At 44.3% G+C, this 25,958-nt stretch overlaps 1 long non-coding RNA gene across 1 annotated transcript; it reads right to left on the bottom strand.

Annotated features, from left to right (window-relative positions):
* Positions 1-4,861: 4,861 nt before the first annotated feature.
* On the bottom strand, positions 4,862-25,744 carry LOC142853739 (uncharacterized). Its single transcript, XR_012911246.1, has 3 exons — positions 25,620-25,744; positions 24,449-24,572; positions 4,862-5,934 (listed from the first exon to the last, which is right to left on the bottom strand). It is a non-coding gene; the product is annotated as an uncharacterized LOC142853739 (long non-coding RNA).
* Between the last annotated feature and the right edge of the window lie 214 nt (positions 25,745-25,958).

Below are 25,958 nucleotides of genomic sequence, written 5' to 3'. Positions count from 1 at the left end.
GCTGGGATTAAAGGTGTGTGCTGCCACTGCCTGGTGTGACATCACTTCTTTTTTATGTTCTAGAAGAATTACAGATTTTTCTGGTTTTCAGTCTTTTATAAATTTCCTAGCTGTCCATGAACATCTATCTCTTTGCTTGCTTGATCCAAATCCTCTCCTCACTTGGAGTTTGGTCCAGTATTCTTCATAGGGTAGCCACAAACACAATGCTCACTGCCTCTTCTTCGCCATCTGAGCCCAGTGCCCTTTACGCTGTCACTGAGAGATGTGAGATGGGAGTTAGTATTTATGGCATTCTCATAGCCTCTTTGCATCACCTAACTTCCTGTTGTTTTACATTTACTCTTTAATTGCAGCCTTAAGGCAGAGCTCTCCAGCTGACTTCACTTAACAGGCACTTGCTGACAGCCAAGTTCAAATGAACTCACTTCTTAACTAAGATTTATGGTTGTTTGTCTTCTACTGAAATACCCTCCCTTCTGTGAAACTGCTTATTCCAACCCAAGCCATGCTGTCTTCACTCTGACCCCTAAATCTTTACAGAAATACTCAGTGGACCTCACTAAGTGGTAGTTGGGCCGAGCACGTCTTGAAGGCAGTTAGGCATGGGCGGACTGGCATACATTAGCTACTCTCTTGGGATTGTTGTTGAAGTTACTTACTCGGTTAACAAGAGAAAACCTGAAGCAGCAGCATTTGCTCAAGAAGTGGTGACCGTTAATAAATCCTTTCTGACATCTCGTAAATTACCTATCATTATGATCTCCATCTTCCTGAGGTGAAATGTCAGGTCACTCCCCCCACACCCAACTGGCCCAACAAGGCTTGGAACCCATACACCTGGGTCTGGGTTAGTAATCTTAATAACTATATTGATGACTGTCTAATCTGTTACAAATCTATGGACATTTCAGGTCAGAAACTTTAGGATTATTTTATTTCACATTTCTTTTGTTTTGATCATTGGAAAATAATTTTTTATAATTGAAAAGATAATTTTTCTCTACTTAAATCCTTTTTTCAGAAATAATTATAAGAACTTTATAGTCATTTAATGCTACTCTTATCAACCAAAAGAATATTGAGTTCACCTTCACTCATATCATAAGAGGTGATGTGGATCTTTTGTCCCAAATGTCTTATCTCAGAAAAATGAAAACTTTGCGACTGGTGAAATGGCTCAGCTGTTAGGAACCCATACTCTTCCTGTGGGAAAATCTGTGTTTGGTTTCCAGCACCTATGCTGGGTGGCTCACAACTGCTTGGAACTCTAGCTCCAGGGACTCCAAAGTCCTTCCCTGGACTATAGACACCTGCATTTAAAAGGGCATTGCCCACACACTAGCACACCTGCTGGGTGGTTTGAGTAAAAATGGCCCCAGAGGCTCATATATTTGAATACGTGGTCATCAGGGAGTATGGAGTCCACATTAATTCCAATACATTAGCTGCCTGCCTGCTTCTTCTGTTGCATGGCCCTTGTAACTGTATCTCTACAGTTACGAGAAGAACAGGTGATTAGAAATGAAGACAAGACCCCAGCTGTGTCAAGAGGGATGTTGACTTGAGTAAACAAACCTCCTGTTAAGCTTGTACAAACACCTCGTTATCACAATTAGACTATTAGTTGTAAAACGTTATCACAGGTTATAAATTCCCGGAATGTACCATCACCCAGAACTTAACCTCAAATTATAAAAATTCTTTTCCTGTATCACCCTGTGTCCCCCCCCACACACACACTTACGTGTTTTTCTTTAAAAAGGACCGTCACAGTGTCAGAAGCCCTAACTAGTTAGACTTTCTGGTACCCAGTGGTGATGGAATAAAGTTGCCTCTGCTCATCATACTTTGGGAATCTTGTCCTCAATATTTGTGTGACTCCCAGACCCAACAGGAGAGGCGCTCCTTGATAGGAAGTGTGGCCTTGTTGGAGGAAGTGTGTTACTGGGGATGGGCTTTGGGGTTTCAAGTGCTCTGGCCAGGCTCCGTGTTCTTCTCTCCTCCTGCTGCCTGTAGATCCAGATGTAGAACTCTCGGGAGTCTCCAGCACCGTATCTGCCTGCACACTGCCGTGCTTCCCACAATGACAACAATGGACTAAACCTCTGAACTACAAGCCAGCCCCAATGACATGTTTTCCTTTATGTGAGTTGCCATGGTTACGGTGCCTCTTCACAGCACTAAGACTTAAGATATATGCATGCATATAACTCTTTCAATAAAATCCTTTTATATTATCTAGATCACTAATCACCCTTTAACTATGCTATCCCAACTGTAGCTCCTACAGATTGCAGGACAAGGGTGTGTGGTTCATCTTCTTTCCTGCAGGCTAAGGGCAAGCCCAGGACTCAAGTTAGATATTGTAGAGCTCTTTCTGACCCAAGGCATACTTCAGCGGAACTCAGAAAAGGTATCCACACAATATTATAAACAAGTGTCCGATTAGTGTGGAAGAGGCTGTGTGTGTTCACGTTGTTGGTGAAAGTGTCTGCTATTGATAACAACAGAATAGCCGGAATCTGCTCTGCAGACTAACATTTCTCTCTGCGTGCCTGTTTGCTACACACCATTTGTGGGTCTCAATATCAGTGTTCCTCCAACATTCATGTCCTGGGACCTAATCACCAGGGGGCATTTGGGAGCTCGGGACATGGGGTCTGTGCTCTCATGAGTGAGACTGAAGGAACCCAGTTCAAGCCACTGACTTCCTTCTACCGTGGCAGAACCATAGAAGGCACCATGTAGGAAGACCTGCCCTTTACTGTTGATCTAACTTGTTCCTGGTTTCAGTGGTAAGTACCGTGACCAGAGCAACTTGGGAGGAAAAGGTTTATTTCATCTTACAGCTCACAGTCCGTCAACAAGGCAGAAACACAAGGCAGGAACTTAAGACCAAGGAGGCGTTTTGCTTACTCACTTGCTCCTCTGACTTTTCCTATATAGCCCAGGCCCACCTGCCCATGGGTCGTGTTACCCAGAGTGGTACTCCTCCATCAGTTATCAGCCAGGAAACTGCCCTTACAGACATGCTCACAGGCCAGTCTGATGGAGGCACCTCTTCCTTCAACTGGCACGCCCTCTTCACAAGCGTGTCAAGCTGACAGCCAAGATTAGCCAATACAGTCAGACCCTGCCTCTGCTAACACTCTGATCTCTGACTTCTTGGCCTCTAGAGTTTGGAGAAATGAATCTCTATCTTTAAATTGTATTTGTTAAAGTTTTTGTACAAGTATATATTATATACTGAGTATATGCCTCCCCTTCTCCCCTCTTCTCCTCTCTCCCTGCACCTGCTAGTCCCCTTTGCCCCATTAGCCAGTTTTGCTTTTACTTCCTTGTTGTATACACACACACAATTTTATGTGTTTGTATGAAATCTAGAAGCACAAGTAAGAGAAAGCATGACATATTTGTTATTCTCAGACTGGTGTAATTCCCTCAATACAAATCTCTCCTATTAAATTCCCTTCTTCCTGTTTCCCCTTTCCGTTCGTACCTGCCGCCTTTGAATGGGTAATAGTCTTCTGTCAGGATATGAAGAAATTGAGCCTTAATTGAATTGACCACAGATGGCGGCCGAGCGGGCTGTCGCTTTCTGGAGTGCAGAGTGCCCGCCACAGTGGCCCCTCTTCGGTGCTGCGTGCCTTGCTCCTCATGTTTAGTGACACTTGAAAGGCCGAGCAGGGTTCCCTCTCATTACATTGATGTGCCAATAATCCATCTGTAGCATCTGAAATGCTTCAGTAATGCCTTTGGAGGTGAAACCCCCATTAATATCCAGCCTGCAAGCACCCCCCTCCACTTAACATGCATGGGTTTCTTTCTCCTTCACTGGTACAGCCAAGGCCATCGTGGAATCCTTGGCGTCCACTGACCCAAGCTGAGTTTCCGTTCTTTATAAATGAACAACGCTGAGATGTTTTGTTATAGCGGTCAAGATAACCAAGGCGACTGAATGAGGGACCGTTCCCGTCTCTCTAATTAGGGTTCCAAAATGATTAAGGGCAAAGCTCAGGTCGAACTATGTAAATATTATTGAAACACCACATGGTACTCCATAAATACATATAATGTTTATGTTTTTATGTTAGGAAAACCAGAGGGCTGTGGAATATGAAAGCTGGTCCAATAACGAATAGACTAGTAAACACTGGAGCCAAAATCAGCCACGTCCTAGGGTTGTAGGTCAAACTTTGTCAGCCGACCAATCCAGACAGTATGTGAATGACAGTAGCCCTGCAAGCAATTAAAGTGAAAAGCCTAATTTCACTTTAATCCCAGAGAATTATACCCAGAAAATAGACGAGTGGGTGAATCCATATTTTTGGTTTCTTTTAATTAATGAGAACAATAAAGTGAAAATGGAACAAAGAATAATTTTTTTTTAAAAAAAGTTGAGGGCAAGCTGCTCTGAGTAATTTGTCAAAGAGGAAAATAAAAGGAAATGGCTGTAGGTGTGAGACAGTTGAGAGAGGCGAAGCCAGCGCACTCCATAAGGACAAGGGGAGACGCACAACCCAGAGAGGAGAAGCCAGCGCACTCCATAAGGACAAGGGGAGACGCACAACCAAGAAAGGAGAAGCCAGCGCACTCCATAAGGACAAGGGGAGACGCACAACCCAGAGAGGAGAAGCCAGCGCACTCCATAAGGACAAGGGGAGACGCACAACCAAGAAAGGAGAAGCCAGCGCACTCCATAAGGACAAGGGGAGACGCACAACCCAGAGAGGAGAAGCCAGCGCACTCCATAAGGACAAGGGGAGATGCACAACCCAGAGAGGAGAAGCCAGCGCACTCCATAAGGACAAGGGGAGACGCACAACCCAGAGAGGAGAAGCCAGCGCACTCCATAAGAACAAGGGGAGATGCACAACCGAGAGAGAAGCCAGCGCACTCCATAAGGACAAGGGGAGACGCACAACCAAGAAAGGAGAAGCCAGCGCACTCCATAAGGACAAGGGGAGACGCACAACCCAGAGAGGAGAAGCCAGCACGCTCCCTAAGAACAAGGGGAGACACACAGTTCCGAAGACAAAGGCTTGCCTCGTGCCCAGATGCTGAAGCTTCTTTCCAAAGGGCACAGATGCGAGCATGGGGCTCCACAGTCATCCAGAGGAAGCTTCTAAAGTGCACCACAAATGCCTTGTACAGAAAAGAATACCAAACAGTGCCAAGCAGGACCTCAGTGGGGACCAGCATTAGCCGGAACGCTGCGGAACAATCTGAAATGGCAGAGTGGTATCTGGGAGGCTTTGAGAAGTTTGAAGGAGAATAAGTGACACCCGGAAAGGGAATCCCTGGTGTCTGCTGACCCAAGCTGAGTTTCTGTTCTTTATAAATGAACAAATTTATAAAATGTGGGAAATTCTCCTCTTGTGAGAAGTGAATTGAGAGATCATTCACTCTTACGCTTAAGGCAGAACACAAAATATAAAAGTTCGAAAGCCAGAGGCAAGCAGATCTCCATGAGTTCAAATCCAGCCTAGTGTACATGGTGAGTTCTAGGACAGCCAGAGCCACTTGGTGAGACCCTGTCTCAAAACAAACAAACAAACAAAAATACAAAAGCCTAGCTCATAGCTGAGGAAAGAAAAATCTTCACTCTGGGATGCTATTGAGCAGGACAAGTGGACAAAAGTTCTTTCTGGATATTTCTTCTTCCTTTCCAAGGCTCTGTAGTAATGATTTGTAGTTTCTCTGCTGAGTGACAAACACTTTGAAGCTCACTGGAGCTATTTTTATGTAGGAAATGGATAACATATTAGCCCCTCTCTGTCCGCATACTGGGATAAAGAAGTCTGGATATAGGAAAATGTCCATTCCTTTCCCTGGGATTTTGTGAGCAGAGCAGGGGTGACGGTGAGAACCCTTGTCACAGGACAAAGGCAAGAGCTGACTCTGGTGGTTCTCATCTCTACTTCATCATACCTGCAAAAAAAAAAAAAGAGGCAAAATCAGATATGGCGGCACAGGCTTGCATTCCTGAGGCTTGCTGACCGGCTAGCCTAGCCCACTCAGCAAGCCTCAGCCTCATTTGGAGACCCTCTACAAAAGAAAAGAAAGAAATGGAAAGAAAAGCAAAGGGAAGGAAATGTTGGGAAGCAGTTCTAAGGAATACTAGCAGCTGTCTTAAAGCCTCACTCTCAAGACGCAGAGGTTGCAGTGGGTCACACGTCCATTTTTCCGGAGTGAGCAATGCTAGATAGATATTAAGAAAACACTGGGTGGCCAAGAGTTATACAGATTGCCTGAGACACTCCTTACTAGCTTCCAGTGCCTCAGGAGTCAGTGAAAACCTTGAGATGACGTGTTCTTCCCTTTATTTGTATTTGCTATATGTGGGGCCAAAAGGTACAAATTATTCTCTGCAGGGCCAACCGCTTGGCAAGAGGACGAAGGAGGAAATTTGACAAACCAAAGCCCTGCTTTCAGAATTGGGGATCCGGCCAAGCACAAATAGCTCAATGTGTCCCCACCAATCTTTAAACACAGATAAGGTAAGTCAAATAAACACCAGCAAAAATCTCTTTACAAATAACTTCCTTGGTTCTGCTTTCTTATCACAAAATCAACAGTGAGATTTGCAATTGGCCAATAAATATAAGAACGTACAACCGCCTGTGAAGACCCCAGCTAGAAAGCGACCAGCATTCTCGTCCCTTTGCTTAAGTATTTCAAAAGCCCAGTGCCGAATACAATAGATACTGAATGGCTGAAGAAAGGTATTCTTTGCTTTTCTCTTTTTTTTTCTTTTCTTGTGGTTATCAAAAAATCGGTACATGAATTGGAGTATGTGCGTGCACCTCTTAATCCCAGCATTTAGGAGCCATTCAAAGCCAGCCTTCTCTAAACGGTGAGACCCTGTCTCAAAAACAAAACAAATCATGTAGCACTCCATAGGTGTGCTGCCTGTAATTTATTTATTTCTCTTGGTGAGAAACTAAACAAGCAAGAAAAGCTGCAGAAAGGAGACACCGGTTCCGTGTGGGATGGAGTCAGGATGGGGACCACACACTGCTGCAGGATGTGCTAGATCCTGGTCATGCTACGTGACGATACCTGGCACTTTCTAAATGGTGCTTGGGACTGTGGCAGCTCCTAAAATACAATAAATTAATAAACAATGATAATAGCAGGATACAAATGCAAAGAACCTGAGAAACAGCATAGGTCAAATCTCCTGGTTTAGGAATTGTCTTAGCTCCTTGCTTGCTCTTCGGGTTAGCTTTCTAAAAATGCAGAAATCACCTGTGTTCACTGTCTGCCTCATGCAGACAGATGTGAGGCCTGCACAACCCCGGGCACGAAAGGAGACGACAATTAGGAATATTCAAGTAGTCAGCTAGAGAGCCGGCCCCTCCACAGTCCACCACGTTGTCACTCATTCTGTTTACTGTTGCTCTCTTTTAGGCTTCCGTTCTGTGCTCCACTGTGTATAGTTGCTAGGGAAACAAGAAAGGGTGGTGGATGCAAGGATGAGGAAGGGATTAGGAAACCCACACAGTGGGTGAAGTTTATTTAGGTTATAGGAAGTGAGAAAATATACTTCAGCATTTATAATGCCAGTTCTCATGCATCTAGTAATCTAAAAATAGACCAGCTAGGGGCACAAAACTGTCTCCATACTGAAGTTCAGAAGCCTTTAAAGACTGTTGAGTCTAGCTGGGGAGAGATGCAGTGAGACCTGACTTCAATTCATGGGTGACCACTCGAGCCAGTATCTGGAGCCTCTACCATCCTTGCATGGTTCTGTTTCTCCTGGTTTTCTGTTTCACTCAAGAAATCAAAGATGATTTTGATATCTACAAGAGGATCGCACAATTACAGCATCAACCTGACCCAGTCAGTCAGCTCACCAAGCTGAACCCCTGTTATTGTTCAATTAAATACCATCCCAGTGTCTCAAGTTCTTCCAGATCCAGGACATCACCTCTGTTCAAGTCCTGTGGCCCAGAGGGAAGAAGAGTGAAACACACACACACACACACACACACACACACACACACACACACCACGACGACGATGACGACACCACAAAGTCAGGAGACTCACAGGAGTAGAGGCGGGGACACCAAATTGTCCATCACGTGATCCAGAAGAGCAGGGGCTAGACACCACAGTGTCTGGAGATCTGGTCTACCTGCTGGGACGATCTGTTTGGATCGCAAAAAGAAGTTGGGTGGAGCAAAGTTTGTTCTCACTTGTTCATTCCTTCAGTTCAGCTAACAGATACTTACCGAATACTTAAAGTTAGCTTTAAGTATTGTGCTACCATGAACAATAAACATCTTTTTAAATTTTGTATTTTATTATTTTATGTGCACGGTGTCTATGTACCGCATGTGTGCAGTGTTCACAGAGGCCAGGACATGTTATTAGATCCATCCCCCTGGACGAAGAGGTACAGTCATGGTTAGCTGCCTCTTAGGCTTAGACTAGAATCCAGACTAGAACCCTCTGGAAGGGCAACTAGTGTTATTGATGGCTGAACAATCTCTCCAGCCAAATAGTGATTATTTTTTATGTCTGCTTCATGGTTTTAAGCCATGCCAAGACCCACAGATAGAGATCAGACCTTAATGATCACCTACTCTTGCGAGACAGGTGGGGTGCTCCAGGACAATGTAGAAATGAATCATTGCACAAGAATACCATAGAGAAACGTCACATGATAGGGAGGTCAGAAACCAGAGAACTTCCCCAATAGGGGGTGAAATGGGGTGTGGTGTGGGAGAGGATCAAGCTGTAAGACAGAGGTCACATTAAAAGGACTCCAACGATGGGTTTGCTTCCGAGCTACAGAAGTGGAAGCTGGAGGAGAGAGAAAGAAAATGGGGAGGACAGAAGGTTGCATTTGTTTCCAGACCTAGAACTACTTCAAAAAACATGAAGTCTGTCCCCACTTTCTGCTTATCCTCCGCCCGAGAGTCGGCGGCTCCTCTGGGCTCCAGCGTGTCCCAGCGCATGCACCTCAGCCCACAACTGCTCTGTCTGCTTTGTGGAGGCAGGAAGCTGTGCAACCAAGTCTCCACCTGTGTCCCCTTCAGCTCACTTTCACTCCCAGCCCCTTTCCCTTCAAGGGTAGATAATCTGCTCTCGGAAAATGACTCATCGTGAAGTACAAATTACCAATATTGACACAGGAGGTTACCCCTGAGCAAACTGCACTTTGCCAGATCCGCAGCCTCTGTCCACATAGATGACTTTGGAGCTCAGTTGGCGGGGGTTCCCAGAGTGGGAAGAGGGACTGAGCGCTGTTGAGAGGGGATAGCTCCCCTAAAAATTGCCCACCTTGACTGGATAAGGGATCTAATCTCCATCCCCACGTTTGTGTTTGTGGTGGTCCCTTTACTAAATGCATGCATGATTTAGTTTTCATCAAGAGAGGACCTCTCTATGTAGCCCAGGCTGAAGTCAAGTTCAACATCCTCCTGCTTCAGACACTGGTACCCAAAATTACAGACAAATACCTTTGTACCTAGTGGCAAATTTACCTCCTGCTTCCGACACTAGGACCCCAAGATTACAAACAAACACTTTTGTGCCTACCTGAGAATTTACCTCCTGTTTCAGACACTAGGACCCCAAGATTACAGACAAACACCTTTGTCCCTAGCTGCAAATTTACTCCTTAAAAAATTATTACCCTTATGTGCAAGTGTTTCGCTTACATGTATGTGTATATACCACATGTGTGCCTGGTGCCACAGAGGCCAGATGAGGGTGTCAGATCTCCAGAAACTGGAGCTACAGATGGCTTTAAACGGACCTGTGGGTGCTGGGAGTCAAACCTAGGTCCTCTGCAAGAGCATCCAGTGCTCTTAATTGCTGATCCGTTTCTCCAGCCCTCACATTTAAGCTTTTGAAGAGCACTGTTGGCCATTTGGCTTATCCACACATCAGAAGAAGGCCTTGGCAACAGTCAACACCCAAAAAGTGCTGTTCGTCAACTGTTTAGGGAATTTTGTCTGTTTATGGTACCCTGTAGCACAGGCCTGAAAAACTAAAGAAAAGAATAGGAAACAAGGAAGCCAGAAATTTGAAAAAAAAAAAAAACACAATTTTATTTTACATGACATTTGCCTTTGTTGTTGATTAAGTGAATAGAGCAAACAGCTAAAAAAGACAATTCCTAATACTCCTGGAAAGGTCAATTTTGTTGACAGAGTGCCACAAATTTATGCAAATTTGTAAAGCTATCTCTGTATCTATATATAAAATGTACATGTTTAACAAAAAAAAGCACCAACTTAAAAATATGGATTTAATGTTTTGTAAGTAATCTTGAAAGTTAAAAACTCATTACTAAGCACAGATAATAAGTGTCTGTGGGATTTTCAGCCGACAATGGGACATCTGTATTATACCCCTTCCCCCACTACTACGTTCTTGTACTCCAGCAACTGTAATTGCAGGTGTAAGGCCAAGTCAACATCCCCAATTAGAGGGGGAGGGGCCACACGAGCCTCCACCCTTGCTGAGGAGCTATGGAAGTTGACTTTTTTTATATTTATTTATTTATTATGCATACAATATTCTGTCTGTGTGTATGTCTGCAGGCCAGAAGAGGGCACCAGACCTCATTACAGGTGGTTGTGAGCCACCATGTGGTTGCCAGGAATTGAACTCAGGACCTTTGGAAGAGCAGGCAATGCTCTTAACCACTGAGCCATCTCTCCAGCCCCTGGAAGTTGACTTCTGCATCAGGGAGAGTCCATTTTGTTTAAATGTGTGGCCTAAGTCAACACATGGCACCACACCCATACATGGACAATATAGATCGGACTTGGTGATATATATATATATTGGTAATATTACTCAAAGTTGATAAAGAATAGGGATTTTTAGGAGGATCTGAAAGAAGTTTGGGAAAGGAATGGAGGCAAATATGGTCAAAATACACTGCACACATATATAAAATTCTTTTAAAAAATTAATAAAAATATACTTAAAAACCCATGAACATCTTGCTGGGGAAGAAGATTTCTTTCCTCTTACATGGCTAGCTAGTGATCTAGGGTCTAGATATATCAGCAGATCCAATTATGCCAGTCCTTGTTGCTGGACATTACGTTGGTTCCAACTTTTCACAGTGACTTTTAAAAGCACTACAAAAGATATCTTTGTTGCTAAATCTGTGTGCTCATTATTTCCTCTTACAAGGAAAAACATTATCAGTGTTATTCTGAAATCACTAGCAATATTTACTGAATGTGCCCTGTGCTCGGCACAAGCGCCATTTAATCCTCCCTCAGACCCTGTTGTTCACAGACAAGGAAAGTAACTTTAGAGACACTGAGTCATTTGCTGGAAACAACTGTGACTCAGGGCCTGTTAAAGTCTTTGATCCCTATTGCCAAACTGTCTTCTGGTTTCAGACTGCTTTAGGGACGAACGCCAAACCTGTCCCCTCAGGTAAACCTTCCACCGAGGAGAGACTGCATACCTTCTTTGGGGAGCAATTCCCATGCTTTCTCAGCCTGTTCATGTTTATTTATCTCAGACCGTTGTGATAGTTTGTTTACCCCATGGCCTTGTGATAGTTTAATTGCCTTATACTGCCAGGGAGAGGTAGACTTTTGACTCCGTTTATGATTGAACTGTGTTCCAGAGAACGGTAGAGTTCAGGGCTCAGAGTTCTGAAAAAAAGATTGGGAGCTGATTTCCTCTCTTTCCCTGGCGTGGGATCCTTGCACACATCAATACACTTACTTAAGCCTTAACTCACATATGGATAAACAAAAACAAAACAACAACAACAAAATAGATAGATAGATAGATAGATAGATAGATAGATAGATAGATAGATAGATAGATAGATAGATAGATAGATACTATAGACGGAGGCCTTATCCCAGCCCCCTGGCATCCATCTTTGGAATACTGGGCAAGAAACTCCATTTCAAGCCCCCTCCCTGGGAATTGCCTTATTCCAAACTCTACCTCCAAGAAAGCCCTCCAAATTGTAACCCCTCCCCAGAGAAGGTAGGGACCACTCCCACAGGCTATTTAAACTGCTCCCCAGAGAATGAACATGTGGTCTCCCGGGTTTCGCGTGGTCTCCCCTTTTCTCCCAGGGGCACCAGGGAGGATTGCGTTAAACATGGGCATCTTTTATTTGGTCTGATTCGGTCTGATTGGAATTATTTGCGTCGGCGGAGAGACTCGTCTTAAGAAAAGCCTAACAAAAACAAAACAAAACAAAATTAAACTAAAACAAAGCAAACAAAACAAAACCATTGCCCTAACTCATCTCCCAGATGGCGAACTGAGACGAAAAGTTAAACAGGTTTGAAAGAGAGAATGCTAGGAATGCAGGGTATTGTCCTTATCACGGTCACCCTTATAACTATTGTTTTGCTTTTTCTTAGACAACCCCGGTTTTGGGGGTGCAAAATCAATTGGCTTTTTGAAAGTATTTTTTGTGCACGGCAAACATTTCATATAAATCCACATAGAGCAAAGAGCATCAGCTTTTATTTCTTTTAATTACATCCGTTGATGGGAAGGCCTTGCTTTCTTAGACCAATAACTGAGAGACAGTAAGCTGAGCTTAAGAGATTTGGGTGACTCTGTCACTGAATCTAGCCAGGTCTCCTCTTGGTGCATATGAAACCAATAAGCACGAGAGGCAGATTAAGAGAAGAGAGAAAGAAAACTCCTTGTAGCAAGTAAGGGGACCACTAGAGACAATGCAGACACGCTCTCCCCAAACAAAGGAAGGCTGGGTTTTTTCCAGGAGTCTATACATATTCATCTAGGAACTGCGTGGAGAGGTAGCCATATTTGTGAGCCTACCCAGTTCAAGATGACAGGGCACATGTTCAAAAGGAAAAGTTAATGGACATGATCACTTCTGGGTATGCTCGGTTTGTACTTAGAATATTGATTCACTTTTATTTATGTGTATGTACCTACTTGCTTGTATGTGTACTGTGTGTATGAAGTGACCTTGGAGGCCAGAAGAAGGTGACAGATGCCCTGGAACTGGAGTAACAGGCAATTGTGAACTGTCCAATTTGGGTGCTGGGAACTGAACCTGGATCCTCTCCAAGAACAACCTCTGAGGCCCTCAGTTCAAATTCTAATCAGCCAAATTTTCTCAAGGTCGCCTAGGTCAGATTGACTCAATAGCCCTGGCTACTTCCTCTATTGTTCTCCAAAGATCTGCAGCTAGAACAGAAAGAAGCACTAACCTTGAATGTATATTAATAGTCTCTTAAAGGGGCTGCAATCTTTTCCTTCAGTAAGTTGTAGGATTTTTGTCCCTATAGGTGTCTGCCTCAATTAATGTTGTGGGATATTTGTACACTGTGTGAGGATACATGGCTGTGATTGGTTTAATGAAGAGCTGGATGGTCAATAGTTAGGCAGAAGGTATGGGGAGGGCGCTTTCAGGCAGAGAGAGAAGAAGTAGGAGACACGTCTAGGCAAAAGAAAGATGCACACAGAATGGGAGGGAGGTGAGAGCCACATGGAAGAATGTAGGTTAATAAAAATATGGATTAATTTAAGTCATAAGAGTTAGTGGGACATGCCTAAGTTAGGGCTGAGCTTTCATTATTAATAACAAATTGCCATGTTGTTATTTGGGAGCTAGCAGCCCAAAGCAAAATCCCACTATGGAGAAGCTTGTAAGAGAAGGATTGGGAATACAGTCCCACCAAGTACTCAGTCTTCAAGTAGCAAAAACATCAGCATTTGGGGCTGGAGAGATGGCTCAGCGGTTAAGAGCACTGGTTATTCTTCCAGAGGTCCTGAGTTCAATTCCCAGCAACCACATGGTGACTCACAATCATCTATGATAAGATCTGGTGCCCTCTTCTGACCTGCAGGCAGAACACTGTAAACATAATAAATAAATAAATAAATTTTTTAAAAAAAAATCTGCATTTTCAATAAGCAAATGCTGTCCGAGGGAAATGAAATACATGGTAGGTTGAAAACAGAAGTCAGAAAACAATGAACCGTGGTACAGAGAGATGCTGGCCCCAAGTGTTTTCTAAGGAGGAGCCATGAGCTGACATTCAGAACAAGCTGAATGACTCCTGACCACACCTTCCAGGGCCTGCATCAAGAAGGAGGTGCATTGTAGAGAGTGTGCCTTGTAGATGATGCTTCAAAATAAAATGGCTGGGTCATGGCTCAGTGTCATGTGAGCTTGTCACACAAGCACAAGGGCCTGGGTTCACATTCCTAAAAGCCACATAAAGCCAGTCACAGCATGTCTGTGACAGCAGGAAGCAGAGACAGGAGAACCCAGAAGGTCCTGAGCCAACTAGCCTAGTGTATGTGGAGGGGAGGGTTGGAGGCAGGGATTGCACAGGACAGGGTAAAAGGGATGAACAACACCGAGATTACCCTCTGACCTCCATATGTGTGAAGCAACACGTAAGCACATGAACTCTCATACACATGAATGTACAGTCACACACATAAATGCACATACCACATACACACTATACAAAAGCACACACAAAATAAATCAGTAAATAAAACAACGAAGGCATTCGGGAATATAACTGGAGCCGTGTGGTCTTCAAGGCTACAGCTATCAGCAGTATTCCACACCACATCACTTTGTTGGCTGGCTGTGAAGATTTCTCGCCCTCTTCCAATGCTATGAATTTCAGAACTTTACAGCCTCCCCCTGGAGGAACCGAAGAACAACGTTTAATGCCAGTCTGCGCTTCAAGCTGATGTGGCACCCGACACAGTTCTTTGGGAGGCAAAGGCTCTGGAGGAAAGAGTTTGCCAGTCTTACCCACAGTCTGGGGTCTTGAGAAAAATCTATGCGGAGAAGCTCAATTGTTAAATTTAATTTCTGCTGGCTAACTAATTCATTCCTAAATGAAACCCCCCCCCCAAAAAAGAGAGAGGTTTAATTTAATGCAGACTTTGAAACAAAGCAGAAGATTAAAGCTAACTTCTCAGAAAGAATTCTGAGGGCAGCACAAAGAAAATTGGGTAACTGATATTAAACCATGACATGTCCGAAGGAAAAACCCTTAAATGCTTTCTCAATGAAGCTATTCTCCTCCATAATTTCTTAAAGATGTATCCTCCCCAAAGGATCAATATGAAAGTCCTGGCTTTCTTTTTCCTCTTATATAAGTCAGAGACTTAATGTCATTTTACTGCCAAATTATTCCAACATCATCGCATGGCTTCAAACAGACAAAATGACTTGCTTCGATGAATGGTTTGACATCCAAAAGTGTGAGTCCCAAAACCTAATTGACAAAGCTGTTGCTGGGGAAGGGGCTGATCCCAGAAGTAGAGACCATGAGGTTCAGTCACTAATACTCCCTCTGGTGGAGCCCAAACAAGCTGTTTGCACAGGCACCTCCATTCTCCACGTGGAAAACTGGGGCTTCGTCCCGTAGCCTGTCGCGTCGGATCGAAAAGATTTAATTTAAAACATTTAGACATGAAGTTGGGCAATGACGTCTCTGAGTAAATTCAGTTCCTGGAACTAAATAAACCAAAAAAAAAAATGTTTTTAACTGATAGGAAGCTGTGTGTCCCACAAGTGGTGTTTTGGAAAGAGACTTGTTGAAAATGATGGGAACCTAATTACAGTTAATGAAGTGAATCGTCTCAATTACAGAGGCTGGCCCGGGTTTGACAGAGTCACCCTGAGAAGCTGGAGTGGGAAAAAAACCCGGAGCAGCCGCATCCAGTCTGTTGTCATTGCAGGCATATAGAGGAAAGGCAAAGCCAGCTTGAAGCTGCACCACTAGGAACGTTCTGGGAAGAAGAAATCAGAGTTACTAGGTTGTGCTCAATATAGTGACCTCTGACGTTGGTGGGGTGGGTGGGGGCAAGTAAGGAACTCTGTAACTCAGGATAAGACAGATAGCACTGAGCCTGATTCACAGTGACACACACACACACACACGCACACACACACACGCACACACACATACACGCGCGCACACACACACACACGCACACACACACACACACACGCAGCCCCACGGAGCCCCATTTTACAGCCAGGGACAGGAGCGAAATGTGTGTGCAGGACGAGGAAGGCTCTTTGGGGTGCGCAGGAAGGGCACAAAGATGGAAAGCAGGTAGTGAGTACGGTCACATTCGTTGTGGCAGCCCTACTGTGCGCAGGAGAGGAAACTCTGGTGCCTCTCAGCCTCCTCAATAAGAACAGCGTACAGGATAAAATAGTTCCCTAGATTCAGATGTTTGAATATACGGTCCCCATTGGTGGCACTGTTTGGGGAGTGTGGGAAATGTGGCCTAGGGCAGGACTTTGAGGTTTTAATGCCTAGCACCATTCCTGTGCTCCCTCTCTTCTTTCTGCTTGCAGTTGGGGATGTGAGCCCTCAGTTTTTACTGCCGTTGCCTACAGTCTACAGTCTGCTGCCTTCGTTGCATGCTATGGACTTTAATCCTCTGGCAGTATAATCTCAAAGAAACTTCTTCTTCTTCTGCAAGTTGCCTTGGTTGTGGTGTTTCATCACAGCAATAAAACATTAACTGATATATTCCCCTTTCTACCTTTCCTGTAACCCCTACATATTCGTGTAAAAGAAAAATGCTGACCCCCGTGGAAAAGCCAAGTGGTGATTCTGTCAGACCTTGGTTACTAATTCAAGTCTTAGAAAATTCATACTTAGTAGAAGTTCCCCTTTTAGAGGGATTGTGAAGAAATGATACTCTGTGGCTACTATTTTAGTGGTGAAGCTTGGGAAAACTATTGGAAGAGTTTCATTCGTGCATGGATTTAACAAGAGTTGACTGAACACACTACTCTTTGCAAGATCTATGCTTGTAGCAGAGACTTTCAAAAATGCCCAAGAGACGCCTCTATTTGACATACAACCATCTACTTAGGAACTGCATGAAAGAGAGAGCAAGACATAAACCCCTAAATGAGTAGTAAGTAAAGTCCACACATCATGAGACATCAGAGAAGAGAGAGAATTTTTCAAGGAGATTCATAGCTGCCCCAAGAGAGGTCCCTGAACATCACAAATAATCTGAAGGGAGAATGTAGGAGCGGGGCTAAGAAAGAACTCCAGAAGTGGCCTTCTAGGGGACGTGGACCACAGACTAGACGATAAAAGGTGGAGCAGAAAGAGAGCTACAGAAGGAATCCACAGATGAGATGCAGGCCAGTTGTGTGTGACAGAAAGCAACTCGGGAGTTCACCTGCTGCCATGCACAGCCTTGTTAAAGCACTTTGATATCTGGTTTCTAAAAGAGGGTGCCAGGGGACATCCTCACCCCACAGGACAAGAGCCATATCAGCAAACTTGATTCATAGTGAGACCTTCACAAAAGCTGAGTCCCTTCCTCTGACTTTACCCTTTCATCCTGGAACATCCATACCCACAGTAGGAAGAGAAAGAAAGGCTATCCCCAGAACTCTTTGTTTGCCCTGATCTGGAAGTTGGTATTATAAACTCTTTCTCGTAGAAAGATTAGCAGCATAAAATGTCACATGAGGGCTGGGGCTACGACTCAGTTGGCAGAGCACGTGCCCAACACCAGAGTTCTAGGTTCCAGCCCCAGCACTGCATAGATCAGAGTTGGAGGCACGTGTTTGCCATCTTAGCACTCAGAAAGCAGAGGATGTAAGATGGGAAGTTTGAGGTCCACTTGGGTTACACGAAACCCTGTCTCGAAAAGCAATTTTAAAAGATGTCTTCTTAATATCTAGGGGAAGGCAAGCGGAGTATCTTCTGAGTTTAGTTTTCTTTAGAAAACCACCATCCGGAGCAAGAGACAGGTGTTTTAGATGCACACTGGATGGAGGACAAGCTCCCCTCTTGAACTTAGCACTTTGCAGATAGGGAATGGAGCTAGTAAATTGGGAATTGGATTTTGTTAGCTACAGTCATCTCCGTGTCTTTCTGTGTAGTTTAGTAACTGTTATCAGCTTTAATGGTGTGTGTGTGTGCGCGCGTGTGCGCATGAGTGTGCACGCACACGTGTGTGTGCTCACAAGCACCCAGTGAAGGTCACTTTGTTTTGAGGCAGAGTCTCTCTGGTTTCTGCTGTTGTACCACATACTCCATAGCTAGCCTTAAGCTTCATGCGACTCTCTGGTCTTCTCCTCCCATCTCACCACAGGAGAACCCAGGTAGCCAGTTACAGATTCCTGCCACTACATCTGGCTCTCTGTAACCAGCCTTTGCTGTGGATTTCAGAGATCACCTCAGGCCAAAAGACTGACACACCAAGTGCTTTACTGGATAAGCCATCTCCCTGGCCAGGTTTTTGTGCTTTCTTGAAAATGGGTTAAGGCAACTCCAAACCTCACAACAATTTCCTTTCTTCTTGGCCACTACTACTCAAACATGGTGACGCATTCAAAAGCTGTTCTTGACTTTGCAGTAGGGTTCCCTACCAACTTCATGTCTTCAGAGAAAGATCCTCATGTCCAGAAGAAAATCCCACAGCAAGCCAAGCATTTGGGTACATACCATTTCAATGTACAAAGCCATGTCCTTAGCTTTTGTATCTTGCACACATCTGTGGGATAAGAACTAGCTTCTATGGGTGGATAAAATGGCTCCATAGGCAAAAGCACTTGTCACCAAGTTGACCTGAGTTGAGTTCCCATAACCCCACATGGTACAAGAATAAAACTAACTCCTGAAAGTTGTCCTCTGATATCCACACATATGTCACAGCATGTGCATGCCCACATACACACACACACACACACACGTGAGAAATAAAGAAAGAACCAGTGTCTATGGCTAAGCTTGGGCAGCTCCGTCTCCTACTTTCTTCGGTCACTCTTTCTCTACCTCTGAATTGCTCTGGAGACGTGTCAATACTATCAAAAAAATTTTCTCTCAACGAATTGAGATGTAAGAATAATTGGCTATTATTAGCAATCTGTGAACTGGGAAGCCGTGGAAACCTGAAAATAATACAAATGAATCAATCTCCTCTGTAAATATGTAATGGAATTGTGGTTAGAGGAGACTCCACCTCTCCATGGCCAAAGTAGCAGTTGGGCATCCCCTAACAAATGCAGTTCACTCCCAGGGCCTATTCCTGTGTCTCTGTGACTTGTTTTTTTTTCACTAGCGGGCTTAACATAAACTCTGAGTTGAAACAAAAATGTGCTTGCTTCACATTGTATGAGGATGGAAACTTTCCGATTTCAAAATGTTCCTTAGTAATAGGAAAGTATAGGGACAAATGATGGCAAACTCGGTATAAAAAAGAAATTAAAAAAAAAAACCTAGTCAGGCTTTGTCTAGTGCATTTAAGTGGATAAATCCACTAATAAGAATGTCTATTGTTATTATTATTTATTCTGTAGCAATGAGGATTGAACTCAGGGCTTTGCACATGCCTCCAGCTGGGGACCACGTGTTCAAACACCTGAGCCGGTGGGCAGCATTTCAAACCACAGTCCTGGACCATGGGCTAGGAGCTGTCTGAAAGCAGTAAGCTGGGCAGCCACACATTCACCTTCTTCACCTCCATCACTCAAGTCCACTGTCCTTCACTGAACAACGACCATAGTCTCAGAAACTGCTATTTCTCTGGGGCAAGGTGGCAGTGTGCCCGAAATCCCAGCACTTGGGAAACTGAGTCGTGAGTAACATGATGTGGAGGTCAGCCTGGACTAGGCTGTGAAACCCTGTCTCAAAAAACAACAAAAGAGCTGTTGTTTTTAGAGTTTGATCAGATTTTCTCTCCTAATGTTTCAGTGAGGGGGACAAATTCAGGGCTTATTATTTTGTAGTGTCTCTATGTATGTGTGTCTCTGTGTGTCTGTCTGTGGGTGTCTGTCTGTCTGTCTCTGTGTGCATGTCCCTCATTTGTAAAATTTGATACATATTTAAGATCTCTTGCTATTTTAATACTTCTCCAATTTATTTCCCTTAGATCTTCCTTACAACATGTATCTTTTAAGTCCTATTTTTGTGTTCTCTGTGACTGCGCTTGGCACACAGTGTAGCAGAACATTGCTGATCCCAGGGAACCTTGATTTCTAGATTCTTTTGTTTTCACCCTAAGGCAGTCCTGACTCTGAGTTTGCAATGAAGTTTCACTGTTCTTTGGCAAAGAAAGCAGCCATCTGTAAGAGTTGACCTGTGTTGTGCCACACCAGTGGCTGGGTTTCTTTAAATGTTGTGTCCTGTTTGGCTTTCTACTCTGGGAATGAACACCGTGACTAGAAGCAACTTGAGGAGGAAAGGGTTTGTTTCTCCTTACAGCAAATGGTCCTTGGTAAAGGGAATTCAGGTTAGAAACTCAAAGCAAGAACTGAAGCTGAGGCCATGGAGGAGTGGGGCTTCCTGGCTTCCTCTCCAGGCTCATGTTCAGCTTTTTAAACTATACAACAAATGACCATAGACTCAGTGGTGGCACCGCCCACAGTGGGTTGGGCCTCCCACATCAATCATTAGCCAAGAAAATGCCCTACAGACTCCCTAAGGTCAATCCCCTAGGAGGTGTGTTCTCAACAGTGTGTCCCTCTCCCCAGATGACACTAGCTGTGACAAGCTGACTAAGAATGAACCGTCAGATGCTGCTGGGTCACTTTCTGAGACAGAATACTCTTTTCACCTCTGGCCTGCTTTCAGGTGGTGTGCAGTCCTACGTGTGTTTGGGAAAGGGCTGTGCTTGATTTTCAGAAGCAGATTTTACGTTTTCATGTTTTTCTGACTTACATTTTTTAGCTATATTTTTTTAAAGATGTATTTATTTATTTATTTATTATACAGTGTTCTGTCTGTCTGTATGCTTGCTGTCCAGAAGAGGGCACCAAATCTCATTACAGACGGCTGTGAGCCACCATGTGGTTGCTGGGAATTGAACTCAGGACCTCTGAAAGAGCAGTCAGTGCTCTTAACCTCTGAGCCATCTCTCCAGCCCTACATTTTTTTTTTAATAATTTAGGATTTGTTACTTCTGAAAAGAGATCAGATGTTGGTTTTCATTTTTCAATGTTTTCTTTGTAAGATTTTGCTGCAATGTTATGTTGGCTTTCTAAAAACAATCAGAAAGTCTTTCTATCTTTCCCAGGCCTCTGAAACCATTCTTAAAGCATCAGCATCGTCAGTGCTCCTGTTGAGGAGCCTGGTCCCAGGGTGGCTGCTTTTCTCTTCTCTGTTACACACACACACACACACACACACACACACACACACACACACACACACACACACAACATATACACATAGAGCACACACACAGCCACACACACAACACACACAGACATACACAACACACACATACACACGTAACTCTCAAAATAAAAACTTTGTAAGTATTCAGTCATGAAACCTGACATTTTTAGCAGGAGTCAGAGAAGTGGGTGGGTAGACTTTAATAGTCTCTTCAACTCTTTCTGGGGTGATGGTCCATTTTGTATCTTTCTGTCTCCTGAGATTAATGTTATTAACTTACAGTTTCTTAAAATTAGTTTTCTTCACAGGACATGGAATATACCTTTCAACTTAGCACTTGGGAGACAGTGACAAGTGGATCTCTGTGAGCTCAAGTTCAGCATGGCCTACATAGTAAGGTCTAGACTAGCCAGGACTATACAATAAGACTCTATCGCAATAGTAATAGTAAAAATAATAATAATTCTCTCATCAAGCTTCCAAGTTCATTTGCATAACATTTTGCAAGGTGCTGCTTAATTATTCTTTAAATAGCTCAGAATGTATAGCTCCTTCAAATTTCCCATTTGCAATCCTAAAGATGAGTCAGTAAATTCTTTGTTTTGCGTTTGGACCAAACCTGGGATGTTGTGCTTGCTAGGCAAGTGCTCTACCACTGAGCTAAACACCCAATCCCTTGTCTTTCTTCTCTGAAAGGTTTGTTTTATTTTTATTCATGTCTATGATTCTTTGAGTGTGTTTCTGTGACACATGGGTGCACATGAGCGAGAGAGAGAGAAAGAGAGAGAGAGAGAGAGAGAGAGAGAGAGAGAGAGAGAGAGAGAGAAAGAGAGAATGTGCATGGAGTTTCATACAACTGTGAGCTACCCAGTGTGGACACTAGGAACCAAACTCAAGTCCTCCTCAAAGCAGGAAGCATTATTAACTTCTGAGCCATCTCTCTAGCTCCCCTATCCATTTTTGAGACAGGATCTTACATAACCCAAGCTGACCTTAAGCTACCTGTGTAGCTTCCAAAGCTGACCTCAAACTCTGAGTCCTGTTTCTGCCTCCCAAGTGCTAGGCTCACCTGTGTGATCCCAACAAGCCCTGATAGCTTTTTTTCTCTACTTGATTAAGTTAGGTGAAGGCTAGTATGTGTTTCAGAAGTGATAGACCCTAGAGTAGCCATGCCGGCATTTAAATCCTGCCTCAGTTAGTTCTTATTTTCATTAACAGAATAGGGAAGAAGAAGGAGAAAGAGAAGAAGTAGAAGCGTAGCCCTTATGACAGATTCAGTTGCACAGTGAAAACAAACACTGTATCACAGTACCCAATGGCCTGTGACTTTGTCATGGAATATGATCATTGAGAGGAAACAAGCAGAAAGGACAAGAATGGTCACATGCTGGCTCTTCCATCTTCTATCTGAGAGCTACACTTCCATTCAGACTCACTGGTCAAAGCAGGACCTTCCTGAGCCTGTGTTACTGAGCAGAGATGTGGAGTCCTCCCAGAGCCGCACAGTCCACCAGGGTGGGTGACGTGAGCCGGGCTGTGAGGATGGGTGAGAACCACATAGCTTCTTGGGCACCTGTGTGGGTCTACAGGAATGATACAATAAACTACTTTGTACAAAACCCACTAAGGAGCTTCTGTTGTGCGCTTTATACCAGGCTCCGGTAGGCTGGTGTTCTTGCCAGCTTTCTTACTTTTAAGTCTGCCATCACTAACAAGAACCGAGTCGTTCATATTGTATGTTTAAGTCTCACAATTACTAATCTGGAATTTTCAATCACATCACAGGCCGCTCTACACCAACAGTGCAGTATACCAGATACCAGAACCGTCCACCACTCTCCTCGAGCATTTGAGGTGGTTTACCAGCATTTTGACCAAAAGATAGTACTGTGTATTGGCTACGGTTTGAATGTGTCTTCCACAGTGCATGTATTAGGAGCTCACTCACAGGGCAACAATATTAAGACATAATTGGATCCTTAACCCTTAAGAGCTAGGGATAAGTAGGGAGGACATTACTGTCCCCATGTAGGTCAGTGCCCGACGTCCTCTCCCTGCCTCTGTCTCTCTCTTTTTCTCACATGAACTCCCATTCATACACAACCTCCACATATATAACACATATACACAAACATCCCATATATGTAGACACATACATACACGTACAATACACACATACATCCCACGTATTGAAACCCCCACATGTACATACACACACTGCACATTTACACACACACATCACATTAACATATATACACTATGCATTCACACCCATAATGCCCACAAGCACAGCACACATACACAACACCCTCTCACACACATACAATACACACAGATACCACCACATACACACACACCCTACACATTTACACACTCAGACACACCACACTCACACACAGTAATCAACAAATCCCAACCACAATGTCACCCACAACAAAGTCCTTACCAGAAATAATACTGTTGTTATTTGGACTCTTAGCTCCCAAATTATAATCTAAAGAATTCTATTTCTTTTTTATAAGTTAGGGAAGCCTTGGTTATTTTGTTATAATTTCTGAAATCCTAATTTAGATGGCTCCCTTGCAGCACCTGCTATATTTTAACCTTACACACTTATGACTTCCACACTTATGCAGGATGGGCTCTGGCTATGGCCCCACACAAAGTAAAAATTTAATAGAGCCTAAAAACAGATTCTGGTGAAAAAAAAAATTTAACAGAGCCATTCCAGAATACTAGATGACAATAAATGCCTAATAACACCAGTATAGGGAAGAGATTAAACATGGAATTTCCTTCACATGTCTTGCCATCCGGGAAGGATACTTATATTAATTAAATTATAATCATATAAAGAGCAGAATTCCGTAAGTGTTCATAGCATCCAGACCCAGCCACATATTTCAAAGCTTCCCCAAGGAAATGGGAAACAGAGTAGAATCTGCAGAAACAGGACAGGAGTTTATCTGATGGAAGGTGGAAAAGGGGGCAACGCCCAAGAGGCAGACAGAATGACTGCCACAGCCTTCGTCTGGAGACAGTTGGGAAGCCCTGGACGGGCTGAAGAAAAGCCAGCCCGTGTCTGGGTGACTGTGAGAAGGTACTGGAAGGCTGAGAGCTGCAGCTCACAGTGGTCAGGTGTTCTGAGACGTCCCGGTAGCCAGCACCCCTGCCCACAGTCACCCACACAGCCCAGAGTGAGAGATCCGAGACTGATCTCTTTCCCAGCGTTGTCTGGCACAGCCTTCTCTCGTGAATTGACCTTATTTTAAAAAATGTTTATGGTGGAGTGGGGAGGACACATGTGTCAATTTACACACATGGAGATCAGAGAGTCAGTCCTCTCCTTCCACCGTGGAGTCCCGGAGATTGCACTTCCATCATCAGGTTTGGTGGTGAGCCCTTCTACACACTTAAGCCATCTTGCCAGGCCCTGAGTTGACTCTTTCAATGGCAATGAGAGAAAAGGATTGAACAGGGAGAGAGGTCAGCATTATATAAACACCAAATTACCAAACATGCTTAGGGTCCTGATATAAACTAAAAACTATCTCTGTAGAAAGGATTATCAATCAAGTGAGGGACTTGGGCCTAGGAGGGTTAAATAGTTTGCTCTAGGAGACATGGGTAATAAGAAATGGCAACAAGCTATGCACCCTCATCTCTCCGGCAATAAACCCTGTGTCTGTATTACACCCTGCAGCCCACAACAGGCCAGAGGAGAAATACGCCAGACCAGTGGTTTCCTGAGAGAACAGCAGCGTCAGTGCCGGACCTCAGGACTTAAAAATACAGGTTCTCAAACCGTTCACCATCATTCAGCTTACTGGGTCAGGAGTTCTGGGGACAACCTTCCAGTAAGCCCAGATTCTGAGAACCAGTGACCAGGTCAGTGTGTTGCAGAGCCCCTGAAGAAGAGCCTTTAAACCCCCACTTAATATTTTTGGAACATCTCTTCTCTAAATGTAAACAGCGCCTTGGGGCTGCCTCTAAGGAAGAAGGCGCTGGCCCTGGTCCTATGAACCTGCTCTTGGCAACAGCAGACCAGCTGCTGTTCTGCCCACAGATATTTCTGCTGGGATGTAAGAACAACCCAACAGAGCGCTGGCCCCAGGCTTTGGGGGGCTGACAGATTGTACATGTTCCAATCCCCAGGAGAATGGCAAGCCCAGGAGGAATAAAAAGAGACTTCCTGTTCCTTTGTACTTTAAAAAAAAAGAAAAGAAAAAAGAAGAAGCTTCAAAGCCCAAAAGAGGGTTCCCAGCACCCTTAATAAAGAAATCTAGCCAGCCCCACCCTGACCCCAGACAGAGCCAAGGCTTCCCTGGGGATGTATAAGTCAATCTCTCTGGTGCCTTTTGGAGCAAAATTAGTAACAGGAAGCTTGTTTAGAGGAGCTTGGTAGCGCGACTGTCCCTGTGATGAGCAGAGGAAATCATGGAAAAGAGATTGCAGTGGTGGGGGGAAGGGAGGGGGAGAGGGGTGCTTTACCGGAAGGCAGCAAGCATCGCAGTTGCTAGTCAGCACCACTCGGTCGACCTGGCGCTCATCTGGATCTAAGGATGTGTCTGAGGATATGGGAAATGCCTTCTGTTATAGAAGGTGGTAGGTCTTTTCCCCTCACCCTGCCAGGGCCTCAAGTAAACTCAAGTTCCCTACCCCACGGGCATTTCCTGGAGGGTGGGGTAGGGAACTTTAGTTTATGCCCATCTCAGGACCTGTGACCTAGTTTGCTGTGCCCTGAAGGAGGCTGTTCTGGCGGGGGGGGGGGGGGGGGCTGGGGGAATTACAAAAGTGAGGTCATAGTGCTGCCTTGTCACCAGCTCTACA

Source organism: Microtus pennsylvanicus, chromosome 7, assembly GCF_037038515.1.
Source record: "Microtus pennsylvanicus isolate mMicPen1 chromosome 7, mMicPen1.hap1, whole genome shotgun sequence".
NCBI classification, from domain to species: domain Eukaryota; kingdom Metazoa; phylum Chordata; class Mammalia; order Rodentia; family Cricetidae; genus Microtus; species Microtus pennsylvanicus.
This window is presented reverse-complemented; position numbering and strand designations above follow the sequence as displayed.